Source organism: Prinia subflava, chromosome 4 (genome assembly GCF_021018805.1).
Source record: "Prinia subflava isolate CZ2003 ecotype Zambia chromosome 4, Cam_Psub_1.2, whole genome shotgun sequence".
NCBI classification, from domain to species: domain Eukaryota; kingdom Metazoa; phylum Chordata; class Aves; order Passeriformes; family Cisticolidae; genus Prinia; species Prinia subflava.
In genome coordinates this window covers 23,297,168-23,303,625 of record NC_086250.1, presented here as the reverse complement: position 1 = coordinate 23,303,625, position 6,458 = coordinate 23,297,168, and positions in this window count along the sequence as shown.

Here is a 6,458-nt window from a genome sequence, read left to right as displayed (position 1 = left end):
CAAATACCTGGTGGTGAGGTCTCTGAACTGCTGGAATGGATATTACAGGTGAGTGTGCAATCTGTCTTCTTGAATCCAGCTATTTTGAATCTTGAAAATTTTGAGTCCAGATACTGGTTAGGTAGGAGGAAGATAACCTCTTGCTTTTTCAAGTCGAGTCCCTCAAGCTGCCTCAAGAAAATGGGCTTGCTACAGAAATACGTGAAGTTTTGTGACCCTGGTACTTGTGAGAATATGTGAATTCACACCATATTCATAGCACACAGGGGGCACTGCCCTATGCTTCAGAAGTGCTATGCCTGCTTAAAAATGTGCTTTTTTTATTTTTCCACTGGTATTCCCAAACCATAAAGCCTAAAAGTCATAACTGTTTTCCCAGTTAGTGTATGTGTGTATGTTCTTTTTGCTTAGTTTTGGTCAGTATTCCTAGACCCTAGAATCCAAATTAAATTGTGCTCTGTCCATTGTTAAGTTTGCAGTAGGATTGTTCTGAAGAACAGTTTTCTGTTTGAAGTATTGAAAAATTTCATGGCAGTTTTAACACCAAGAATGTCTGGGAGGACAGGATTTGAATGTTGCAGGAAATGCATTACCAAATTGCAAATTGACACCTGTTTTTGGAGTCTGAATTGAGTCAATTTTAAGAATGAAATTGTAAAATAATTCTGCAGATGTTGCAGTGTGTTTTGGGGTCCCCTGTGGGGGGTTCCCTGGGGGGCCCTCCTAGGCTGTGGGTTTGTTGGTGGCAGCAGGCAGGCAGTGAGGCTCCACACGGCTTCTGGGGGTGCTAGTTAGAGGAAGATTTATTGGAGGTTCCATGCCGGGGAGCAGCGTGGTTTCTGAGGGGAAAAGGGAGGGGAAGAAGGGGGAGGGAGGGGGAGAGAGGGAGAGGGTAGGGAGCAGGGGAGCAGGAGCAAGAGGCGGGGAGCCAGAGAGAGCAAGATAGAGAGGCTTCTCGTCTCCCTGCACAGCTTAAGAGGGAGATTCAAAATGGGCATGGCAAAGGACTTGGGGCAATGAAATTACATGATACTTCAGGGGAGGGTTACAGATTTGGAATGAACCGTACACTTTTGAGGGGTGACACAGAGCATACCATTTCACAGAAATGCAACATGCTGATAATGTCTTTTGAACAAGAATAAGAACCTTTACACCAATTACTTCTTTTAAGAGTATTGAGAGTACCTATACAACAAGAATGCCCTTAATTCAATGCTGGTTGACTTTCGGTCCAAGTAGGATTTACATAGACAAGTAAGAATAAAAAGTGCAATGCGCTGTAATTATACTTTGTTAAAGGATGAAAATTAAAGACTGGAGACCTCACCGCTGGAAAAGAATGAATCACAATTCTGGAAATTTCAGTGAAAATACTTTTTTAACTGAAATGACGTGCCGTGTGGAAAGGTAGTCATTTGGGTGTTTTTAATAAGAAATTTGGAATTGGTAGTATGGCTCTTGTTAAGCTACCTCACCTCAAAATTCCTGCTGTCAGAATCATTGTGGGGAAGCAAAGTGGTTCTCATGCCACTCTGGCTGAAATCTGTGTGGCTGTCAGGAGCTGAAGTTCAGCACCTTGGACCTTTCTGGTCTGTGACGCGAAGGAACAATTCCTGCAGAAATATTTTTCTGGTTGCTCTACCTGTAAGAAGAAAGTAAATGCTTGCTAGCATTTGCTCACCAAAAAATAGTTGTCTACCTACCAGTACGGATTCAAAGGGATAAAGTATCTCCTTTTTGCAAAAAAGCCGAATACAGAAGCCCCATGTAAAAGTGTGTTGGTCTTGGCTGTGTCTGTGTTACCATTAAGCTGGAGATGGAACATGGAGGCAGAGTATGAGGTGGTGTGGCAGAAGCAGCTCTAGGCACAACTACCTGCATTCAAATATTGTGTAAATTCATTCAAGAGAACTTAGCAGAAAATATTTTCATCTTCAGGTGAAAAACAGATCTTCACCCTATATTTTTAATACTATTTCTGAGAGAAGAGAAAAAGGAAAGGTGATTACAAAAGACAGCAGCAGAGAGGATTGTCTTAGCTGAATTCCGTCTCTGTAGCGTTTTAGAGATTGCAAAGCAAATGGCTTCTAGGGTATCTGTGATGTTCGGGATGAATTCTGCTCCAATTTGTATTTCAAATAATGTTTCTTGCCGTTGTAGCTTGCCTGTATGGGAGGACGAGATATAACACATTTAAGCTTATTCATTAATGTTATTTGTCTATCTGTCTATCTATCTATCTGTCTGTCTGTCTGTCTGTCGGTCTATCTATCTGTCTATCTGTCTATAGATATATCTTTTGGATATGTATATATCTCAATATATCATATAACAGAAATGCTAATCACTAAGCCTCATTTAGGAGGATGACAACTGATAGGGTATAACATGTTCTTTTTTCTTATGTAATGTTGAATTGCTGAGTATTTGCTGCCAGAGCTGGCTGTACTTTGCTGGAAAAGTCTCTGCATCAGATGATTTTCTGGCTGCACTGAAGAAAGTTATTAAAACCTGAAAGCTGGTACATACCCTTTGTGGGAAGAAAAACAGGATTTACCTTTAGTCTGACCAAGAGGAGTAGAGCGTGCTGCACTGCTGCACTGCAAAGCTTCTTGTCCAGATTAATCCTTCTTTACATGTCTTACTGCTCACCTGCTGAGGATGGAAAAGGGGGAGTGCTGACTCTGCTCCTTGCTGGACTTTTGTAGTAAAGACAGGTAAACACAATCCATTCAGAGGAAAAAACAGGTGAGCTTTCACAACTGGGATATTCCTTGCACAGGTGTCTGTTGAAAAATGTATTCATTGCCATCAATGGAGTTATTTTTACACCAGATGTCAGCTCAGCTGGTGAGCATGGGGGAGGAGAGCACAGGGCTGTGGAAGAAATGGAGCTATGTAGGAGGCCTGTAGTGTTTACGCCCATTGTTGGGGTTTGTCTTTCTTTTTATTTTTTTTATCAATATGATTTAAAGCAAAGAAGAATGAGGATGATGCGATGAGGAAGATCGGTATTAAATCAATTGTTTTTATGTAGTTGTTTAATCACCTAATCTAAAATACTAAATTCTGTGTCTGCAAAGGGTACTTTGTGGGCATTATAATCCTCTCTCTGCCTCTTGCAGTCTTTCACAGCAGAAACAGAGAGGTTTGAGGGCATGGTATGATGGTCTATTTGGGCTGAAGAGCCTTCTTCAAAGCAAGTTTTGCTGGTACAGAAAGGGGCCAGGTCCATCTCTTGCACAAATAAAGCTGTGTATGACTGCATGGTCTGTCCAGGGCTGATGATGCTGACCTAGTGTAAAACTTTACTAGTGTGTAACATCATATCTAACATAATATTCATAGCTTACAGGTTTTGATAGCACTAGATAAAAGAGGATAGCTTTAGGATTCGATGAACAACAGCAGAAGAGATTTTTTGAACTGGCACTGCACCATGCAATAAACTGCTAGAGAGTAAACTTCTTTACTCTTCCTTTGCTTTGTGTTTAAAAGAAATGGACTCCAGAACTTTCTGAAAAATGATAAGTAAAAAGAGATCTCTCCACCTTTCTTTTTGGCTGACAACATTTTTCTCTGCTATTTGTAGCAATGTAGTGAATTTGTCAGAGCAGCCTGGAGCACAGCACAGTCACTTCAAGGTAAGGGGAAGAAGCTCGTGCAAAGACAGATTTATTTCTGTTCTCTGCAGCCAGGGAAATTATCCTCCAGGTACTGCAGCTGGAGGAGAGGAAAGAGCAGGAATTTGGTGGTGGTCCAGATCAGAAAGCCCAGCAAGAAAAGAACCCCCATAACTTGCAGCAATGGTAATGTGAAGTGATAACAAGGCCAGAATCTATCTGTGAGAGATTCTCCAGCACATTACCAGATCCTGGTGTAGCAGTTGCGCAGCGGAGCCCAGCTCACAGGGGTGCTATCGCAGCAGCAATTAACTACACATTTCACAGCCCCATCTCAGCAGTACCAGTGGTGAGGCTTCATTTTAACAATCCCTGACTGAAATCTTGGGTGTATATTCTTTTGGAGCTGGAAGGGTCTGGATAGTCAGAGAGTTTTCTTGTAGAATACCCCATTACTCAGCACTTTTCTGCTGCAGCTGGGCCTGACAATAAGAGAGGAACTCAGGAGACATTTTCTGGGTTGTTAACAGATCCGAGCGGGAGGCAGGAACTCCTGCAGTTTATTTACAAAGAAACTTATATACACCTATAATGTCCATCCACTGGAGGATTAAAATCCCACCTTTCAATTCCACTGGCCAAACTAACTGTCCGTTACCTTTCCTCCTCCCATCTAGAAATATGTAAACAAGGAAAGACAGTTAGCAAAACATGGCCAATGTTTACATCAACAGGCGTGAGAAAAGCTGCACATTCTCTTTCAATATGAGCACTTCACATAAAGGAAAAAAACTCATGGCAACATCTCACCCTTTTAAGTATATTAAAAAAGAAAACAGAAAAAGAAAAATGAACAATTATGTTACAGGATAAAAAGAGAAAGAAAAAAAAACCTGTATAAAATTCACCAACCTTCATTTAGGTAACGGTGTGAGTGCTACATGTTGGTCTGATTCTGCCTTTGTTACCCAGGGTTTCACCGTGAACCCCTTGCAATAACCTGCTCAAAATATCTCGAGCATAGTCTAACATAATTTAACTAACAACCCTCATATTTTTAAATTTTTAGAAGATACAGGGGAATATACGGTGCAAAAGGCAGGAGCATTCCAAGAAAAATTAACCACTCAGTTCAAAATTCTGAACCCCAAAAGTTCTGTCCCAAAACCACAACCCCAACAACATGCACTTTCCCCACAGAGGTCACAATGGCTACCATACATAAAACTGAACCACAGCAAACAATTCCTCTGAGTCCATGATTAACAGTCCGCTGGCTCTCAGCATCACACTGCTCCAATCAGTCCTTGTCCAGCAGCTCCACAGGATCCAAAGTCTCTATGGAGGCCATATAGGAAAAGAGAGGATGCCAGTCCGTGTCCATGTCAATCAGATCTCGAAGAGGCTTCTGTGATGGGTGGCACTAGGGTGGCACAGGGTTTCAGGATCAGACAGGATCAGTCCAATGCACCTGAGGCAGCTCAGCAGACTTTCAACGGCCGCCTTCTTGGCAAAGATTGCAGAACCTGAGGATAGAGAACTTAGAAAACACAAATTGAGCAATTGACTTTTTCTCAAAGAATGCATGATATATAGGATGTGGACGTAGAAACCCACTGCAAGGTCCAAAGAAAACTGACCATAGCTATGTGGCAACATCAACACTTCCTACACTTGAGATGCTGGCTGTAAACCAGCAGAGAATTTTGCTCTTGTTCTAGAGCTTGGGAAACTGTTTCGTTCCCCTGATGTCTTTGGCTTTTTCTTCTTTGCCTCCGACTTTTCAGGCTTGGCAAGGGCTTGGCATGACCCACTGCTTTGCATGTTTCTGCAGTATGGTCTGGATCGCCACATTGTGCGCAGAGAAACAAGGGAGTCACTTTCTGTGCCTCCTTTTCCTGTTCTCCACTAGCCTGAATATCTGCCTGTGTCTCATGTCCATTATTCTGCCCCATATCAGCCGGCTGTGGAGCAGCCGTTGGGGTAATCACCATAGACTCACAGGTGTTCAGAACTGCACAGGTCTGGACCATCTCCAGGACATTAGAAGTCTCTGGAATGGTTTCCAGGAGCCTCTGGCAAGCAGAATTAGCATGGCTTCTTGCCAATTGCTCCAGCAGTATCATTCTTAAGGTGCTATCTTTGACTCTCATCTCTAAAAATTGCATCAGACGCGATATGAACTTACGAAAAGTTTCGCCTGGCTCCTGTTTTATATCTGAGAAGTCTTGCTTTGGGGAAAAGGATAACTTGGTTTTTATCAATGCAGATATCCCTGTGTATCTGCACAGATACAGAACAGTGGGATGAAAACCAGTTTGTACTTCAGGATAAGCATATTCGCTCCTCCCCATAAGTAGGTCAGCTCCGACCCCAAACAAGGGGTCGTCTCAAGGCAGGTGGCTATTTCTGACAGCCATTTCTCCAGCTAGGAATTTCCAACTTTTCTCAAAGGTAAAAACCTGTTGAGGTTCAAACATCACTGATGCAAAACCTCTTATCTCATATGGAAAGATCAAATTCTCAAATTCTGCACTGATCCATTGAATTGCCTCAGTGAAGCTTGTATTATTTTTTGCCACATCCCTTAATAAGGGGAGCGGGACTACCCATGATGGGTCATCATGGCTATGATGCTGTGGAACCAAACCCACAGGTCCCTGAACTGGCTTGGGCAAAGCTGCATCTGCAGACAGCAGCTCTGTTAGCTTAGCAGCCTGATTCGGCTGGGATACAGGACCAGAAATTGCATCCCAATTTATGACAGGGCGAACGTGTACCTCCAACAACGCTTTCGCCTCTTCTTCATCCCCCATAGCCGGCTTGACCCCG